Source organism: Cryptotermes secundus, unplaced genomic scaffold, assembly GCF_002891405.2.
Source record: "Cryptotermes secundus unplaced genomic scaffold, Csec_1.0 scaffold973, whole genome shotgun sequence".
In the NCBI taxonomy this organism is placed as follows: Eukaryota; Metazoa; Arthropoda; class Insecta; order Blattodea; family Kalotermitidae; genus Cryptotermes; species Cryptotermes secundus.
The window spans coordinates 754,240-775,635 of record NW_019745099.1 but is presented as its reverse complement, the minus strand read 5'-3'; the positions used below and the strand labels follow the sequence as shown (position 1 = coordinate 775,635).

The 21,396-nt window shown below is 42.1% G+C and overlaps 1 protein-coding gene across 2 annotated transcripts in view; it reads left to right on the top strand.

Annotated features, from left to right (window-relative positions):
* Positions 1 to 21,396, top strand: part of LOC111875006 — a 95,963-nt gene that overhangs the window by 11,104 nt on the left and 63,463 nt on the right. The window contains exon 1 of one of the 2 annotated variants that reach the window (XM_033755678.1): positions 16,845 to 16,925. The exons of the other annotated variant lie outside the window; for it this stretch is intronic. The gene's annotated coding sequence lies outside the window, so the exon portion shown is untranslated. Of the gene's footprint in view, positions 1 to 16,844; positions 16,926 to 21,396 lie in introns of those variants that run through there. 2 annotated transcript variants of the gene reach the window in all.

Here is a 21,396-nt window from a genome sequence, read left to right as displayed (position 1 = left end):
CATGGGAGAGCTAGGGCCGCTAGGAAGACCAAGACGTAGGTGCGTAGATGATATTAAAATGGATCTTAGAAAGATAAGATGGGGTGGTGTGGACTGGATTGATCTGGCTGAGGATAAGGATCAGTGGAGGGCTCATGCGAACACTGTAATGAACCTCAGGGTTTAAGGGCCGCGCCATAGCTCAAGCGGTTAGTCGTTGGCTTCCCACCGCGACGGCCCGGGTTTGATCCCGGGTCTGGTCAGGTGGGATTTGTGGTGGACAAAGTGGCGCTGGGGCATGTTTTCTCCGAGTACTTCGGTTGCCCCTGCCAATCTTCATTCCACCAATTGCTCCACAATCACGCTCACCTATCATCAGGGGCTGGTACAATAGGCCAGAAGTGGCCGCCCTACAAGGGACTTAGTTCCACCCCACTAGCAATAAATATGAACCTCAGGGTTTCATAAAATGTTGAGAAATTCTTGACTAGTTGCGCAATCAGCCGTTACAGGAGACTCATCAGCTCTGTGGAGTTAGTTATTTAATTTGTTATTCGCAGTTCTTCTTTAATATCTTAATTCGTTTATGATCCATCCTGTATCCTGAAACCTCTCTGAGGAAACTCATTTCTCTTCTTTCTTCCGTGAACATATCACCATAAGACAACCACGGTAACACGAACGAAACATCATAAAATTATCTTGTTTTAATATCTTATTAAACAGGCTGATTTACTGTTCATGTTTCATAGTATACTTATTAAGAGGTACGAATTTATCAAATGTAAATTAGCGAGAATATGTAAGATTTGAGGCTTTCATCATAGCGAGAATATGCCACGCGACAAATGATAACGAAGGCTGCCTGAGATACAGTATTGCATTCACAGAGGTGTGTGTACCTGACGTCATATCACTCCGAGTAGTTGTACTGAAGAGGTGAGATAAGTTCCTGTAACGTGCGTAAGACCCCTTCTCTCTCATTACAGCAGGGCGCAATCTACTAGCACGTAAACGGAACTATGCTGATTGCATGAGCTCAGTACATGTTCATGGCTTGCAACTGCCACTCCTTTCAAGCCTATGTAAACTCAGAATCACTGGGTCTTGGACTTTTTCCATCTTCCGGTATTCTAGAAACTAGAAAACACAACGTTTCGGAAACAGATCTGTTTCCGCCCATAGGAGGGAGGAAAGACACCCCGGTTTGGTCCCTTAGAAAGAGCTAACCTCAACTGTCCAGTGATTTGAGGTTATCTCTTTCTAAGGACCCAACTAAGGACCCTTCATCTGAGGGCGGAAACAGATCAAGTTGTGTTCTCTACTTTTTAAGAATACCAAGCTAAGAGTAAAGCCCCAAAACCCAGTGATTCTGAGTGTTATACACCATAATCAGAACTATTTAGAATCTGCTGTGCATCTCGGTTTATATTTCCTTGGATCAGTTTTTCATGTTTATATACAAAACATAACGGAGGATTAATAAACTTTCTGATTTTTCCCAAAGGTGACACAGCTGGAAGAGGCCAGGGAAAATTAATTATGCGTTTATTTAACGACACTGCAGCTGCTGCAGAGGTTATAATAAGATTGAATTGTGTCAAAGGATGACGAATTATATTCTCTTCACTTACTTTAGGAGCTTATGGCCCTTCAGCTGGCCAGAAAGTCTGTCCTCCTGTCATGAACATGGTGGTTCATTACCATGTTCACAAGATCCAGTCGCTGGAATTTATGAGGTGCTATCGGTAAGTTTCCGGACTAGATCAATAAGGAAATGCTGGCTTAACTTATTCAATTTTGGCTGCCATCTCCTTGAAAATAGTCTCCTTGGGAAGGTACACGGCGATCCCAACGGTTTTTTCTCCCCCCCCCCCACACCCCACGCTTCATAGCTCTGTGGAAGTTATTTACCTTAATGCTGTCGAGTGCCGCTTGCGGTTCCCTTTGGATGTCAGACACTGTTTCAAAACGTCGTCAGTTTCATTTTCAGTTTGGAAAACAAAGCGAAATCACAAGGGGCTAAGTCCGGCAGGTAGGGAGGATAGGGAACGATAACCGTGTCGTCGTTAGTCACAAACTCTTTGGTTTTCAGGGCGCGTTGACATGCTGAAGGAGCAATGCAGCGCATGTTCAGATTTTTTGATAAAATCTCCTGGCAAACTCCATAACTGACGCCAACGGTGTCTGCGTGCTCATGGATTGTTCGGCGACGGTCTTCGTTGATGAGTTCTCGAAAATTTTCAACATTTGCTGGAGCTTGGTGGCCCTGAACATTTGTCATCTTCAACTGAAACTCGACCGGCCTTGAGGCGTGAATGTCATTCAAAATCGTCTGTCCTGCTTAAAAAATGTTCTCCAAAAGCTTCACGAAGCATTTCAAGGATTTCGGTAGCAGTTCTACCGGGTTTCACGCAAAACTTGATGCAAACACATTGCTCGACGTTCCCATCCATCGCAGACAAAACGAAACACGAAGTCAAAAAAGCACTCGTGTAAAAACAATGCGTGTTCACAGTGCGGTGTCATGTGGCAGACTGATGCAACAGACTTTCGGAAGTGTGACCTTGGCCTCCCCTCTCATCTTCTTTTACCGAGGCAGTTACAACAATAATACAATAATAATGTAGGTGGGGAACTCTCCGATACCACCTCGTATCATGAACCAGTTCAATACATTCTACACTCGATGTCTAAGTTGCCCAGGTAGCGGCCTCCGTAGTCTAGAGGTAACGTTCCCACCTCATGACTCGTAGTACGCGGGTTCAAATACCCGGCGGAGGTCGTCGAATTTTTAAGGGCGGAAAAATTCAGGGAACAAGTCCTCCGGGAGGGACTTTAAGCTGTGTGTCCCGTGTCGTAACTTTACGGCACGTAAAAGAACCTCATATCCCCAAAGGAGATCACTGAGCCAAATTCCAGGACGTTTCCCGCCCAACAATAGTCTCTAAGGCCTCTGATATATGGGGGAAGCACTATAGACACCGCTAAGCAAGTGGCCGAACTCGCTTGCTCGGCGGGACTGATGGTACGCACCATTTATCGGTAGGGTATAGAGACTGGTAGAATATCATAGAGGGAAGCACAATAGATCAAACTGGTCGCGGTGCATGGGGAAACCCACCCTCTCTAAATAACTAACTAACTAAGTTGCCCAGGTGGTCTTTTAATTTCAGGCTCTGACAGAGATTCTGCAAGCATTTCTCAGCTCCCTATGCGTTCTACGCGTCCTTCTCATCTCATCCTTGATTTTACCACCCTGTTATTATTTAGTGAAGAGCACAAATTATTAAGGTCATTATGTAATTCATCCCATCATCCTCTTACTTACTCTCTCTGAAGTCCAAACATTCCTCCTTTCAGCACCGACATTCTGTTCTTACCTCACAATGACGGACCAAGTTTAAACCCAAAACAACACATAATTTTTATGGCAAGTCAAACTCATTATAACTTCAGCTCAGCTGTTCTGTTATTGGTTAGTAAAATTATAACTTGAAGTGACGTATCGAGATGAGTAATTACTTTTCAAAGAAATTAACGTTTGCTAGTCGCCAGGAATGCCAACAGGGGCGACAGCAACGCACCCGCAATTGGGTTGGCCATGCAAACCGTAGTTTACCAAATATTACGATTTTGCTTTGAACACTGAGTCTTGAAATTTAGTTTTCCTATCTAATTCCATGGGACGGAGTTTTTCGAAAGATGACAGTTACCCAGTTGACGAATAAACTCTCTGTTTGTATGGAACTGGAGACTTATGACGTGCTGATGAAAGTCCACTATTTGCTTAACATCCTATTCTGTATGAACCATTTTATTATTAATCTCACATTATTTTGTGTGTATTTTCGATTTTGCTTCATGCGTGCTAAATGTCTTACTTTTAGCATACCTATTGATAACACTGGCTAAACACTAAAAATATGAAGCTCTTCACATGTCATTTACAGCTTATGTTACCTTCTGTTTCGTAGGCCTAACTGCACTCCTTGACATTTTCCGTCATGTCAATCTGTGTTCTCCCCTTAAAGAAAGAGACTACTCTTTGTAGAACAGATAACACACTATGAAGAAAGCAGTCTTCTGGGATTTGGCACCGTGTATATGTGGTGTTAACCGACGTTTCGGAGGAACGTATCGCCTCCATCTTCAGGGTAGAAGAAAAAATATATAAGAAATCTGCAAGCAAAGAGACCGTGAGAACCGGTAAAAGCAGACTGTGTGGAAAATTTTTCCGGTTCTCACGGTCTCTTTGCTTGCAGATTTCTTATATATTTTTTCTTCTACCCTGAAGATGGAGGCGATACGTTCCTCCGAAACGTCGGTTAACACCACATATACACGGTGCCAAATTCCAGAAGACTGCTTTCTTCATAGTCACCGCCGTGAAAGCCTCAAATCTTACACAGATAACACACTAATTTTGTGTACGTTCATATTTCATATGTATTTTTTTATTGACCAAGCTAATATAAAAGTTCACCTCTTCGTTCGAGTAGCAATGCCGCGAGTTTCGAAGATGAATGCAAAATGACGTGTGTCAGACTCGTGATGAATTGAGAATGAACATGCGCCGGTTTGGTTCAGGACTTAGTGAACTGTGTCTGAATTCCCTTTGAAATAATTTCCTTCTTCGTGTACATTCAACCGTAGACATTTAGCGGGCCTATATCAGTAAGCCCCGACGCCGTCTCTGAAGCCAACTGTTGCTGTTCTGGTGAAACAGGGAGGTCACATTCCTTACATCTGATTCGCCCGGCTGCAGCGCACTGTCTAAAAGTCACAGTGGAAGTGTATACTTCAATGTGGACAGTACTAAAAGGTTTCAAACAAATGTTACACATCGCTTTTGCTAAAACTGATACATTCGTATAATACAATGGCTATGTAGAGTCATATAAATGCAAACTGAATTTATCGAGAGGCTTAAAGTGCTCAGGAGGCTCTCGGTACGAACCTTGGATGGGACAGGGCTAACCTAACTGAGATTTTTCGTGGTTTTTGTCAGTGCCTTCATGCAAATGTCGTGCTTTACCTAGATTAAACGAGTATCGCTTCTTTCTACACCATTCCCAATTCATTATTCACCAGTCCTATTACAAATATTAAGTTTTTAGATGTTATCCATCGTCTTACCTCCGAAACACTGTGTTTTGAAAAATAAACATGACGGTTTTTAGATGAAGACAAGACGACGGATAATGTCCAAAAACTTAATATTTGTACTAATGTACCATCGTCACGAACTTTTACATATTATCCACCAATCCCGTTATCCGACCCTATACAGTAGTCTGAGATACTAACTAGTCTAGATAATAATTTCTCTGGCTGCCATTTCTTGTATTTCAGGCATAACATACATTCGTTTATGGGGGTTCCTCCCCACCCGAAACGTTGTGTGTTTCCTTGAGATAGAGGGAGCAGTTGACAAGTTCTTTGTTGGACGAGCCGGAAGTCACTGAACGCTACGATAAGGAAATTACCCCAGCAGCGAAGGGGTTATTTGCTGTACTTACAGGATTTTAAAACCATCGTGTCTGGTAAAGGGATTCAGATATTGGAGTTCCTTACATTTTTCACAGTAGGCATATGTTAGCACAATCTTTTGGCTTAAATGTACTGACTGTACCAGAAACTTAAACTAAGATCTACAGATCTTCAAAGACACAGCGGAAGTCTGGTGGAAGGCTGAAGATAAGTTACAACATTTTCATGCAAAGTACTACCTTTCTGTGGTGTACGCATATAGTAAAGACATTTTGACTGTTGCTGTCGCCATACCTCATACGAATCCCGTAGTAAAATTATATATTATTTTCGGGGGTCAGGATGTCACAAAGTTTCAGAACGTCTGACGTAGGTTTCAGCTTACTAAGTCTGCCACATTACGGGTTTATTGGTTGAAGTAACACTTCGTTGTATAATCGGTAGACGTAGACGAAGTTGTTGAAACAGCGTTGTTGAATAACGTAGGAACACAGGATACGTATTAGTGTACTAACTAACTGCACCTTCAAGAATGTTTCTTGCAAAGTTAATACTTTCTTAGCTAGTCACAAAAATTCTTTGTCCCTGCAGAATCTTAAAATTAATCATTGTGTTCGCAAAATCTGGCATTGGACCGTATTATTAGCCGGTCTATATTTAAACATTGTATTTAGGATCCATTTTACTACTACTACTACTACTACTACTACCACCATCACCACCACCATAAATGATAAGTTGGGTTAGGCACTGTGCTACAAGCCGTTAGGTCGCGGGTTCGATTCCCGATGAGGTCATTGGATTCTTTTTCAATTGACCTAATCCTCCCAGCCGCATTATGGCCCTGGAGTCGACTCAGCCTATAACCGAAACGAGTACCAGGAATCTCCCTGGGGAGTAAAGGGCGGCCGGCGCTTATGGCTGACAACCTTATCGCTATCTGTGAGCCGATTGCCTAGAAAATGTGGGAGTCTCGACGTCTCACAACCCTATGGGCCTTCATGACCTGTTACAGCGATTGATTTACTTATTTAATAATAATAATTTCTCATCCCTCCATGTCCAGTTTAGGCCATCCTTTTTTATTTAATTACCCTCAACAATATTCTGTGCATATTTTATTAAAAACTGTATACAACTTTGGTATTTTTCACTTGTGAGATTCTTAGTTGCTCAGAGTCTCGAACATGTAGAATGCGGCCATTCGAGATATGATGCAGTGTACTTACTTACTTACTTACTTACTTACTTACTTACTTACTTACTTACTTACTCACTCATGGAGCTGAGCCCTTCTGGAGGAGCCGCCAATTCTGCAGCTACTCAAGAGCTTCCCAGCATTTTATGGAACCCGAAGGTTCATTTCCGTGTTCACAAGAGCCCTCCACTGGTCCCTATCCTGAGCCAGATCTATCCAATCCATACCATCCCATCCTATCTCTCTAAGATCCATTCTAATATTGTCCACCCACATACGCCTTGGTCTTCCCTGTGGTCTCTTTCCTTCTGGCTTTCCCACCAATATCCTACACGCATTCCTCGTCTCCCCCATTCGTGCTACATGACCTGCCCACCTCATCCTCCTTGACTTGATCATTCTAATTATACTTGGAGAAGAGTACAAGTTATGAAGCTATTTTTATGTTTTTTGACAACAGACGAGAAGACAAAATGCATGTTAAATTGATACCAACGTTTCGGAGAAACTTTTGCCTCCATCTTCACCGTATAATATGTAGGCAGCAGGTTTCTCCTAATCGTTGTTACTGCCTATCAAAGCATACGGGATCTCATACCTATATTCCATTAAATATACACTATATCAGGTGAAAGCAGGAGCAAGAATACATTGTCAGACTCCGCAAAGTTGGTATGGGGCTAGACCTCACGCCCGATAGAGGCCGAGAAATGGCAACCGCCTCCCCGTGGGGTCAGCGCCCCACGCTGTGCCTAACAATTATTACCTGTACTTGGGAACAATTTTTATACAGCGCAATATAATAACTTCAGGCTGGGATTTAGAGCGCGCATGAGGCATGAAAATGCAAAGGTCTTGTGTGCACACGTGTGCGGGTCGCCTGCAGGGCTTCTCAACTGCGTGCCTTCTACTGCACTGTCTCACACTTCTCTGATACACAGGTCATGTAGTACAACAATGGGTGCCGTATCTGCACAGTCCGTTTTGAGAAAATGACATCGCTAATGGAGCCAGGAAATGCAGAGCCTCGCATGGAAGACAAAGAGTCATTACCATGTACCCACTGGATCCTGTCCTGAACCATTTAAATCAGTCCATATATTCAGATCCTATTTCCTTACAATCCTTGTTAATATCATCAACGTTTAGATCTCCCGAGTGCTCTCTCGTCTCCAGATTTTCAGAATGAAAGTTGTTACAGGCTTTTGTTTCTCGTCCCTGCATAAGTCTTGTTCATACCTTCTGTCTTTACTTCATCGTCACAGTCATATTTTGCGAAAACCAGAAATTATGAAGCTCCTCACTAAGCCATTTTCCAAGATTCCGTGTTGCTTTTCCTATCGGTGGTTCAAATATTCTCCTCAGCGTCCGCTTCTGTAACACTGTCTACTTCCTTGATGATGAGAGACTATATTTTACAACGGTATAAAACAAATTATTTTTGTATTCCACGTCATAATCTTAAAGACAAACAGTGGGCTACAAACATAGCTGTTAGGCTTATTATCACGTCTGAAAGCCATATTTTATAATTCATGGCATGGTGCTTAATTAATTGCATGAATAATTTTACCTCTACTTGTAGGACAAAGATAAAAGTACTTTCGTGGATAGAATGCAGCCCGCTGGCCACCAGCCTTTAAGCGTATAGTAGCAATGAAGAGTTCTGTCTTATCCCAGAATATAGAACATTTCAGTCACCGCTCTAATAACGTCAGATCCAACATTTATAATATCGTTTCGATGTCCTCACAAAGACTTGCATTCTTGAGCCGTTTAATGCTATAGAATCCCGCGGACGCTCTGTTGCTGGTCAGATTATGTTACTGATGCTAATCATATAGGTATCTTAAGTACATCCATCTTGTTCCTTCAGTTGTGACTAGCTTATTGTGAATACACAAATTACCTTACATGTTACATCCAGTCTTGGACATCATCAGAGGTTTCATGAACATTAGCTGGAAACACTAAACATATTCGCAATATGTACTCTGTGTCTGTATGAGGATTTTATATTTTAAAGTTATAGTCAGAAGTAACAATTTTAGTTAATTGAAATGTAATTACGTCGAGATTTATTACTAGTGGTTTAATTAAGTTCCAGTTGTGAGGAGAAGTGTGTTTAAAACCATAGCAGTCTCCCATAGCGCACTCCACACGACAAACTGGAGCACCACATAAACATTCGACGCCCTACACATACAAACACACTGCTCCTCACAACTACAACTTACTTAATTAAACCACCAGTAATAAATCTCTAGTGAACGGAGGAGTTCATGGAGGTAGGCCTAGGCCCACTGGGGCTGTAGCGCCAAGGAAAAAAAACAATAAATCTCTATGTAATTAACTTCTAATTACTAAAATTTATATCTTTAACTTTAATTTGAAGATATAAGATCCTTATATGGACAGCACTTATTGCGAATATGTACAGTGTTTCGAATTAATGCTGATGAAGCCTCTGGTGGTGACCGCGCGGTCTAAGGCATAAACTGTCTTCGCTCGCTCGAACGCTGGAATCGTGGGTTCGACTTTTTTTTAATTCGCTTAGTGGGAGGGTGGAGTTCAACTGGGTCCACGGCGGCCACTGATTGGCCTACTGTAGCCTGCCCCGGGTGAATATGATGATAGAGAATTTGGTAGAATGAAAATTGGGAAGGGAAACCGAAGTACTTGGAGAAAACCCGCCCAAGGGCCACTTTGCCCACCACAAATCCCACTTGACCAGACCCGGGATCGAACCCGGGCCGCCGCGGTGGGAAGCCAGCGACTAACCGCTTGAGCTATGGCGCGGCCGCGTGGGTTCGACTTCCACTTGAGGCAGAGATGTCTGTGTGTGTTGTCATTTGTATAGGTACCTACAAAAATAAACTGAAGATGATCTTAGTCATTGAAACATACAGCATACATTAATCTCACAACAAACAAAAAAACAAACTCCGTGATTTTAGTCCGCAAGCGAACTATACCGACCGAGCAACCGCAGCTTGTCGGCGAAGTTTAGTGCCAACTTTTGCGGATAGAGGGTGTCGCGTGGTGAGCCGTTAATTTCGGTTTTCTAGACCGGAGTCGCTATTTCCTTGAAGTAGCTCCTCAATTATCATCACGAGGCTGAGTGCACCCCGTTCCAGGCCCACTATTTCTCAGAAAAAATCTTGTAGCGCCGGGAATCGAACCCGGATCTACTAAATATTTACTTACTTGGGCCTAAATAAATGGCAAACTAAAAATCATGAAAAAAGACGTAAGTTTACCAGATGCTGAATTACAGAAGCAAACATCAAACTCTATGTTTGTTATTTATCTATGGCAACAAAAACTTATATTATTCTCCGTAATGCATATTTAAATGTAGATATAAACAGCAAATATCAGTCTCTAAGGGATGCACTATACTAGGTGCTTAGCTATAGAAAGAAATAGCAAACATGAACGTATCCATATATGAAGAAAGCAGTCTTCTGGGATTTGGCACCGTGTATATGTGGTGTTAACCGACGTTCCTCCGAAACGTCGGTTAACACCACATATACATGGTGCCAAATCCCAAAAGACTGCTTTCTTCATAGTCACCGCCGTGAAAGCCTCAAATCTTACATACGTATCCATATATGTTGGTTATTTACAGTAAATAAGAACTGTTTTAAGAATTCATCGTAGCCGTTACTTTATCGCCATTAGTGTGGGACGTTAAACTGAGACTTCTGAGGCATGACGCTTCATACGGCTGTGGGCACGGCGTCTGCAGTTCGTTGTAAACTCTACCGTGTTCATTATCAACAGTCACTTTTTCACGGGGCGATATGAGAATTTTGTGCTCTTTACGACAGATGTCAGTAGGAAATATTTTTTGTGGAGCATGCTATGTTTTTCACAGATAAGTCAGTCACTGTAATTATGATTAAAATTTCCGATTTTTTAAGATTATTATGGTAATAATGTTGGAATAAAAATATGAGTCATTTTAAACAATATCACGGATAATAAACTATTTGAAAACAAGGGAGAAAATATGAATGGAGATAATTACAGGACGAGTAGTATCTTCAGAGTTTATATTATTGTTCTAATGTCGGCCTATAAAGTCGTTGTGGTAACAGTGGACTGTGCTTGTGGCTTGGACGGTAGAAATGAGAAAGACTGTTACGTACTTTTGAGGAAGAAACAGAAATTGGATTTTGAAGAAGAAAAAAAGAAGAGCTATTAGAATCCAAGGGAGATGAGGTAAAAAATGAAAATTATTATATAACGACAATCTTAGTGATTTTTTCTTCAATGTGCTTCTCGTAGCATTATTATGGCAATCACATTGTGGGGCTTAATAATGGATACCGTGGCCAACGTGACAGAAATGGGAAACAGCACATTACTCGCTACGGAAATCGATGGAAAGACATCAAGCGAAAATCTAGTCATGTTGAAAGTAAAGTTTCGGGAGTGTAGGGGCTGTATGGAGTTTTAACAAGGAGGTTATTAGAGAGACAAATTCTCCTGGTGTTCAGGAGGAGCTTCCACACACAGCTATTCGCGGCAGATCGGTTCACGAACATTTCGGATTCGTGGCGTGGTCGACACACTAACAATTTATGTACAATTTCCCATCATTATCACCCCAATAAATCGTTGGACGTTTCATGAAGGCTAGCTTATGCTTTATGTGGCGGCCCACTCATAAATCCCGAGCCCCATATTGCTACTGCTACTGTGTTTGACCTATGCGATAAGGAGTCATGACTCAATCGTGTTTATTTCCTGCGTCCAAATGCCACATGTTAGTTACGTACTGGAAGAACCAGTGTTTATGTATGATATCTACCTGAAAAGTGGTTGTGTAAGAAAAGTAGGTAGAAAATTCCGAACTAAATTTCAAGGAGTTACATTTCTAAATCGAAGAAGAAACTATTCATACAATCATGAATAAATTTGGACATACAGTGTCGTTTTTGGACAAAAAGAAGCCCAATCCAAACAGCGAGTGCTTGCTGAAGAGAAATGGGATGATATCGGTGTTAGGCTTGGGCATTCGCCTCGAAACTCCCATAGAAGCCGTGGTACAGAAGACGGGGTTTAAAGTTTGTGGTTTCGGTTTTCAAGTTTGTTTTGTTTTCGAAAAGGACGATGAAGGCCGTGGATTTGAACATTTTAAAGGAGGTGGCAGGAATGCGCGCTTAGCAACAGAGACTAGTTTCGGTATCTGATATGAACCGGATTTTTATTTATTATTATTATTTGTTGGTTAATTGCGTCACGGGTCCGAATATGCTCGAGAAGAGTTGACGCTAGGAACTTGTCTCCCTTCCGCTAGACTTGCCGAACGATTTGCGGCAATCTCTCAAATGATCTCCCGGGAGAATTTTGAAGTGACTTAAAATTAGTATACATGAAAATATTTTATTAAATTCGTTGAAACGGAGGAAGCCTTAGAAAGATAATATTGATATAGACCTTGTCGGGTTTGGCTGAGGAGATGTGTGCTGCATTTAATTGGCTCAGAATTGCATCCAGTGACGGGATTTTGTGCCAGCAGCGTAGAAATTTCGAATTCTACTTCTAGGTGGTTTATATATGAACGTATATGTAAGCGTCAAAAATTGTTGGCTCAGTTGACGATTAAACACAACTCTTACGCACCATATATTTTCTGGAAGAGAATCAGTGCCCACGTACCTGTTGTAGTCGATCCACACCAGATAAAAGACGTAAAATGGTCATACTGTGTCTTATGCGGTACGTATAGAAGATACCAACATCTGTGGGGGAATCAAAACAGAGAAGGACGGAGCATAAACTGAGGATGTTTGGGAACAGGGTGCTGAGGAGAATATTTGGACTGAAGAGGGATGAAATAATAAGACGTCGGAAAAAAATTGCATAGTGAGGAGCTTCATACCTTACATTCCCGCCAGATACAGTTAGAATGATCATATAAAGGACAATGTGATGGGCAGGACGTATAGCATGCACAGAGAGAGAGGGGGAATCGATACAGGGTTTTTGCTAGGAGAGCCAGAAGAGACGACCAGAAAGATCTGGACGTAGGTCGAAGGTAATGTTAAGCTGGATCGTAGAGATTGGATTCATCTAACTCAGGATGGGGACCATTGGCGGGCTCTTGTGAACACGGTAATGAACCTTCGGTTTCCATAAAATGTTGAGGAATTCTTGAGCTGGACGACTGGTGGCTTCTCAAGAAGGACTCGGCTCCATGGAGTTGGTTAGTTATAGGGAGAGAACATGAACCAGTAAACTCAAAGATTTTTTTTCCACAGATCGGCCTTAATTTCTCATCCGTTACGGACGAAGAAATGAATGTATGTGTTCAGCTATGTGTGCATGTGCATGCTTGTACATACCAACATACGTGCATTGTTAACCTAAGCCGTTACGAAGAAGTGCTTAAAGAGTGCAGCCTGAGGCGTACGGTCGGGTAGTTGTGTAACCCTGGCATGAGTACCTGCAGTGTTGTTGCGTTCCCCACCCACCCCTTCTCAAGAGCATAAACGACACAACGCCAAGTTTATTGTGTTCCGCCATCGAGCTAAGGAAGAAATTCAGAAACACGTCGCCACTATAACAGCAATACAACAGAAACTATTTCTGCATAACATTCATTTTTACTTTATTGTATGTGTTTCGTTTATTTCCGGGGATAGATTCTCTGGTACCTGTAATGTAGGAGGCTGAGTGTAGGAATTCTACAGCCAGTCTGGACATTGCAGCAACACCCAAATGCCGATAGACAAGCCCGTAGGGGTATTATTGTTGCAGTTTCAGGAAAGCGCTATGCCGTACTTGAAGTTAAATTACTTATACATTTTATATTGGTACGGCTACACAATTGCCGGTCAGGGTAGCCGAGCGGTCTAAGGCATGTACTGTCTTCGCTCGCTTGCAAACCGGGATCGTGGGTTCGAATCCCACTCGGGGCATGGATGTTTAGTTTGTGTGTGTGCGTTTTTCTGTTTGTGTACAGGTAGAGGCCTTGCGACGAACTGATCACCCGCCCAAGGAGTCCTACCGAATGTGTAAGATCTAGAAAAAGCAAAGTGAACGGAGAAGTTCATGGAGGTAGGCCTAGGCCCACTGCGGCTCTAGTGCCAAGGAAAAAATACCAGCTACACAATTACAGGAACTCTTACAGCTGCACCTGAATGTTCAAAACGGTTAATAAGCCTACAGAACTGAAACAGTTAGAGCCGGCCTAGCGCAATCGGTATAACGACTGGCTGCGGGCTGGACGACCAAGGGGTTGGAGTTCAAGTCCCGGTAGGGTCAAGAATTTTCTCTTCCCCGCGTCGTCCAGACCGACTCTGGGGCCCACCCAGCCTCCTATTCAGTGGTAACGGGGGCTCTTTCCCCAGGGTTAAAGCGGCCGGGGCGTTACACTGACCACTCCAACTAATGCCGGGTCAAGAATACGTGGATATATACAACCACTCATCCATACGTGTTCATGGCGTGGTACTTGACACATGGAGAATTTCACCTTTCTTACATTTTACTGAAGTAGTTCACAAGCCACTGCCTATCACAGTGGCCGCGCGGCCCAAGGCATGAGCTGTCTTCGGCCCCCTCTTGTAATGTATTTACTAAATTAATATTTCATATTCATTATGTTTAACATCAAAGGTAAAACATAAGGACCATAAACTACAGTGAAATGACTGTAGCAGTTTACCATATAAAATCTATGTAATTAGTATCGTCGCCCTGATTTCTGTTGACACAAAAAGAGTCTTAGGTTTAAGATTTTTTTCTACATAAAAATCCTCATGCTGCATTCAGTAGTTGGTTGATTATTCTCTCAAACCGAAAGACGAACGTAGATTTATTGCGCCCCTATGTTTAGGAAAAGTTCACGTTAAATAAAGTTGTATACTTTTGAATACATAATGTACTGCCACACAAAATATCTTAAGACTAATATGTTTTCATTTCATGCATCCAGTTGCGTTACAATATACAAGCTCTTTATTATATCCGTTTGAGTCGCTGTTTACATTCCCTACAGTACGGACAATACTTTGTGAGATGAGGCACTGACTAATATTATAATTTACTTTACTACATCTACATTACGAGCCTCATACACAATTTAAATACGCATAAGTATGCATATTCCAACTTGTCCGTGGGAACGAAACAAAAAGCAAATCACAAATCAACGACTGATGTAAAAAACACCAAAGGAATTTTATTCTTCTTTTATATCATACTTCTGTTTTATATAACTTGATTTATTGTATTTTTTACGTCAAGATGTTTTATAAATTTTAATAATATTGTATCCAATTTTGTTGGTGCTGCGGTTCAGTGGTGTGTATATGTGTGTAAACCATGTGTTTGCCTGATGATGGCTATCAATAGCCGAAACATGTAGCAGGGCCGAAAATGGTCTGATCTTGATATTGGTTGTGTTGTGACGGATATAATAAAGAGGTTGTACTAATACGTTTTGTAATGGTGGCAATGTTGCTCCCACCTTCGAAGTTCGCTTTACTGTTGTTAGCAATACTAGAGCCAGGAAATTACGCGTAAAATGTGTTTGTAGAATTGGAGTGGCCTTTACTGGCCTAACATTCTCACAGCACAGAGTTTCATGGAATTCCGCCATAAAATAGATTAGTGGTGACAAACACCGGCACAGAATCATCCATCGCAGTATCACAAGCGCATATTTCCTTGAAGGTTAACAGCATCGAAAGGGCTGTAGTCCTACTCCGCTAATTAGTACCTGCGCACAAAATTACCAGGGACGTTCTGTGAAGTTTATTAAGCTGCAGTCTGCAGCCACCTGCTCACGTTGGTTCCACGCTCGCGGATTTTTCTACCCTGGAAATGGAGTCGACACATTCCTCCGAAACTTCGATTCACACGAGATCTACACGACACCACATCCCAGAAGACAGCATTCTTCATAGTCACCGCAGTTAAAACCTCAAATCTTTATTAAGCTTACTTAAATTTGGATTAATATTGTATATCGAATATTAGTGAAAGTCTCCCATATAGAATTTCAGCAAAATCTGTCAAACGGTTTATGGGATACATGGAAAATTCTATTTATGGCCGTATGTGAACTAGACTCCATTACTGATTAGTGTCGCTGATATTCGGAATTGCCCGACGTTAGTAGAAGTTCCCCGTATCGAATTTTAACAAAATTTGTAAAACAGTTTAATGTCGGTCGGGTAAGTTGCTGCTGGTCTTCGCCAGCACATTCATTATTGGTTCCGCGGGACTCATGACCATGTTTTAGTGTCTCGCGACTCCGGCAGTCGTGCGTGACTGTTAACAGCTTACGGAATACGTAAGGACCCCATTTATTGACCTTATGAGAACAAGGGTTTATTATGGATCAACATGGCTAAAAATCAAAAATGCGCAGTAACTTTTGTCGAAAGTCTTCTGTATCAAATTTCAACGGTACTTGTGAAAAAAATTTTAAATACGTGGAAAAGCTAGTCGGTCACGGTAGCCGAGCGGTACTGTCTTCACTCGCTCGGAAGCCAGGATCGTGGGTTGGAATCCCATACAAGGCATTGATGCTTAGTATGTATATGTGTTTATTCTGTGTTTGTGTTGCCCTGTGTTTAGATAGAGGCCTTGCGAAGAGCTCATCGCTCGTCCAAGGAGTCCTACCGTCTGTAAAATGATCAAAATGAAAAGCAACCTCGACAGAGTAGGGTAAAGAGGAACGGATTAAGGAAGGAAAGAAAGGCCCCATGCATGAGCTTGTGAGAGCAAGCGTTCAATATGGCTGAAACTCTTTCTAACGGTTCAGACGTGAGTAGCAGGCAGGACAGACATAACCTCTACGTCAGTTCCTTGTTCCTATGTAAAATAACGTCTGGAAGTGATCTCTAGAACTTCTTGAAAGGTGACAGGAAGAGAAAAGCTGTTAATTTTGATATATACCGGAAATGGAACGAAACGGGAGTGCCTGCTTACCAACACCAGATAACACCGTCGATGCACGTGAAGAAATCACAGCGTAGTCTTTCGATGCAGTCTGTGTGGGGGATGATAAGTAAAGACTTCTGCTTGGTGTTGCTGCAAGTAGAGGAGAAACAGCTGAGAGCGGCCTCGAGTTTGCTTGTGTCAGATGCCGTGCTGCTACACTCAGTGTAAAGGAATGGTTCGTTATGCGTTGCACTTCTCTCAAGACCGAGTGGGTGGTATTCATGCCACGAATGCAGTTCTTGGAATTCAAGGCAATGGAAATTTAGTCTGTCGGATTAATGAAAAGGTAAGGTATATATTATCGCTTGGTACAGTAGAGGATCAGGAAATTTGATATGGCTGGTTAATACATTATCACCATTTGAAGTTGGTTTGTATTCGCTCAGTAGACACATTGCTTTAATGAAATTGGGATGTTAAGTTTGTGGCACAACACAAAATGGTTCGTGACAAAATACGTATTTACTAATATGTTTAAGTTTTACTTGAATTTGCTTATATGTAATTTATATTCATGAAATGAAGGCTTTGTGCAATATGTAGCTTTGTTAGGAGAATGAGATGGGGGGGGGGCATGGTTAAAGGTGAAGTTGTTCTTATGCTTAACTGGAGATCAGAAATACATACATTCTCCTCTGAAGACTTCGAAGAAAATGTCGTTGGAGCTTAAATAAATAGGCTTTGAGGGTATAGATTGCAATGATCTGACTTGAGATACGGTCCAGTGACGGGCTGTTGTGAACACGGTTCTGTCCCATATAATGTGGGGAGTTTCTTGACCAGATGAAAGTCTGTCCAGCTTCTGAACAAGAAATATGCTTAATGGAAACGGTTAACTTGATGCAGTACCTCTGATAGCAGACAGCTGTGTTTGCCAACCGAAAGGGACAAATGTCAATCAGAATATGTTTAAAAACATTAAATTAAAGCCCTACATGTGCAACAACTCTCTGACACAAAAACTCCATATTCCTCCAGAATACCAGTTTAAACGTTTGCAAATAGTACGTCCCATCAGAATGTAGTAGAACTGTAAAATTATCGGTAGCGCAGTTGTTTGAGGCACTGTGCTACAAGCCGGAAGGTCGCAGGAGCGAATCCCGATGAGGTGGATTTTTTCTGTTTACCTAATCCTTCCAGCAGAACTATGGCCCTGGGGTCGACTCAGCCTCCAACAGAAATGAGTACCAGGAATATTCTTGGTGGTAAAGGGCGGCCGGCGCGTAAGGCTGACAAACTTACCGCCATCTATGAACCGATTTTCTAGAAAATGTGGGAACCTCAACATCTTACAACCCTATGGGCGTCCACGGCCTTTACTTTACTGTAAAATTATATTTCCGAATGATTTCGGCCCAACAATATCGCATTCCGCTTTGCTCCGTTGCCTAATAGACACTGGTAAATTTTTCACTAAAATGAAAAATGTTTCGGAAAATCACCACAGAACATAGGTTGTGTTATTTCAGCTTAGGCCTGTGGGAATTCTTGCAATATATAACTGATTTAAGAAATTTCTGGAACGCTCCTTTGAATGTTTGGTGAAAATTTTGTAGGCAGTGAAGGACATTCACTTAAAGAAATAATTACATTTCTTTCAGTACCTAGGAGTTCAAATACCATGAACAATTCATAATTTGCTCGTGCAGAAAGTAAACTGAATCATGCTCACAGAAGACAAAACAGTGAACAGATTGTAACCCTTGGGTTTAACAAAACCTTTGGGTTCAGCAATATATTGCCCTGTGTGTCAACAACAGCTTTCAAGCTCGGTTATATTTTCATAACGGGAAGCTTTTGCGGTATATTCAAATTTGTAAAAGGTAGGTGAAAGGCAAAAACTGGAGGCTGCTTCAGTAAAGTAAAGCTGTCCCTGTAACGGGCCATGAAGGCCCATAGGGTCGTGAGATGTTGAGAGTCCCACATTATCTAGACAATTGTCAGCCTTACGCGCCGGCCGCGCTTTACTCCCCAGGAAAATTATTTAATTCCTCTTAGAGGCTGAGTGAACCCCAGGGCCATAGTGCGGCCGGAAGGATTAGGTCAACTGAAAAAAATCCACTGACCTCATCGGTATTTGCACCCGCGACCTTCCGACTTGTAGCATAGTGCCTTAACCACTACGCTACCGCGTGCCCCCGAGCAATTTTCGAGGGGAATGTCGTCGCCTAGCACCGATTTCATTCAGCTTCAGTGAAAACTGTTAGTTTTTTCTGTATTTATACAATAACGAGTCCACCTTTCTCTATTTATTTATGATTATGTATCTAAATAATTTTTATTTGGGACTGCTGCATCCTCAGATTTACGTCACGATCTTCTCATTCTCTTTCAAAATCGCTTTTCACGCAAGGATCGAACATGATCATTCGTTGCAACGTGTAACTCGTAGCATTTCGACAGATAAATCACGCGACAGTGTCTAGAGCAGCAGGGCCATGGGATTCAGCTCTGATGGCATACAGCGCATGCCCTATCCACAGTACGTGTTCAGATATTGGACGGAAATTGTAATATGTTTAAGAGTTTCTTGTTCGTGAAGTTGGCAACTAGTTAGGATTAGTTAACGTGAGGAGCGTCTGTACCTTGTGCCTACGCTCTCACATTATCGCACCATACAATAATATTACTTCATACTTTTATAGATGTTGGTATTTATTTTCGTTATCAATATGCTGTTTCCCGTTTGAAGGTTTTACGTTACTCTTCGAGAATCAAAACAGTTCAAAATTTCCTTCCTCACACTACAGTTTAAGGTGTTACTGGTGTGTGACGGAATGGAATTTGTTACGTACGTATGTAAGCTTATGCAGCGGTCATCTGAAATAAAACGTATCGTGTCGGTTCAGAAGGGGCGACACAGATAATCGGAAGAATTGAGAAGTAATCCCCACTGAGCTGGATGGACGGAACCCCATCAATCTGATATTTTCATTCATTCATTCATTCATATTTCCTGTTGCTTCATTTGGAGCAGAGGGAATTCGTGTAACGCTTCGTTTCACTTCGGTTTCTTAATCTTGTAGTCAGTCGGTAGGCCTCCTTGGACGGGGGATCAGCCCGTCGCAAGGCCGATACCTGCACAGGACAACACAAACACAGAAGAAACATAAACAAACATCCATACCTCGGGCGAACAAAGTTCATGACTTAGACCGCGTGGCCACTGTGATCGGCAGTCTAAGATAATAAGTTTTGTAAATAATGAGCTTTTAATGGTAGGACTCAACGAATTTCCTCGAATTCCAGTTCAAGAGGTTCCGGACCGATGATCCAGTGCGATCCAGCAGAAAATAAACGTTGTCTGTATGTATGTATGCATATAGAAGGTAAAAATCGTAAAGCTATCCTTGTAGCAGGCCGTGGAGGCCCATAGGGCTGTGAGACGTCGAGGCTCCAACATTTTGTAGACAATCAGCTCACAGATGGCGGTAAAGTTGTCAGCCTTACGCCGGCCGCCCTTTACCCACCAGGAAGATTGCTGGTACTCATTTCTGTTAAGAGGGTGAGTCGATCCCAGGGCCATAGTGCGGCTGGAAGGATTAGGTCAATTGAAAAAAATCGAATTACCTCATCGGGAATCGAACCTGAGAACCTCCGGCTTGTAGCATGGTGCCTCAACTACGCTACCTCGTGCCCCGTGTGTGTGTATGTATGGGCCTGTTGGGCCCAAAGTCTCAGACTTTGTCTGACATTTCTAATATCGGTCATGTGTTAGTATTTTCCCCAATCGTATCAAAATCAGCAGTTTTATTGATTTTGAGATGTGTCCATGATTACTTAGGCCCCTCCATGTTTGAAATCCTGTGGTGATGTGTGTTCAGGATTCATAGATACCAGAGCGCTTCATATTTACGAAATGACCTAAGTGTCAACAAAGAAATCTTATCTACATTAATATTTGTATAGTTGGTAAGAATAAGTAGCTACAATCATCTTTTCCGACCGCGTCTGCTTGCCCCTGCAGATCGTACATGTTCCAAGTTCAAGTTATCCCCGTGACCTATAGAACAAGTGTTGCCACCATTCTCTTGCATGAACACAGAAAGGCACATCCGAGTTACTGCCGGGACAGGGTCTGCAATCTGACCGCGGACCGGGCGTCTCACTGACCCCGTGTATTGAGATACGCTTCTTTCATTGTCGGTCTGTTTCCGTAGACAATGTGAGGGTCGAACGGATGGGCCTAAACTGCACTCTCAATCACCGGGATTTTCCCCTCCACCACCAACACGCCCAGAACAGCCCAAAGAACCACATAAGCTTTGTGCTGTATTCCCAGAATATTTTGATTCTGACGTCGCATACTTTGGTTACCAGTGTTACGATCTGCAGGTAAAAGTGATTCTGAAGATGGAGTCACCAGGTTTCCCCGAAACATTAATAAACCTTTGGTACACGGTGTCATGCCCAGAAGAAAAAAAATCTCGTAACTCTTACAGGCAATTTATAAAAAAGTACATGAATTCGTGTAAATTACAACAGAACTTGTCTAATAAGGAATAGAAGTCAAGCATAAACCTGTCGTTATCGAATATTTTTCCGTTTTCGAGAATATAATGTGCTGAAAATTAATTTGTAACTGTCCTCATCATCATCAGTAATCTGTCAAGACGACAGGTCCACAGTCTCTTTCAAAACAATTCCTCCACTTAATGCGATCTAGAGCTTTCTCCTTCAAATGACAGTATCCTCTTCTGTCCCCAAGGTCATCCAGCATCTTCTTACGTCTTCTTCCTCGTCTTCTTGTCACTTCT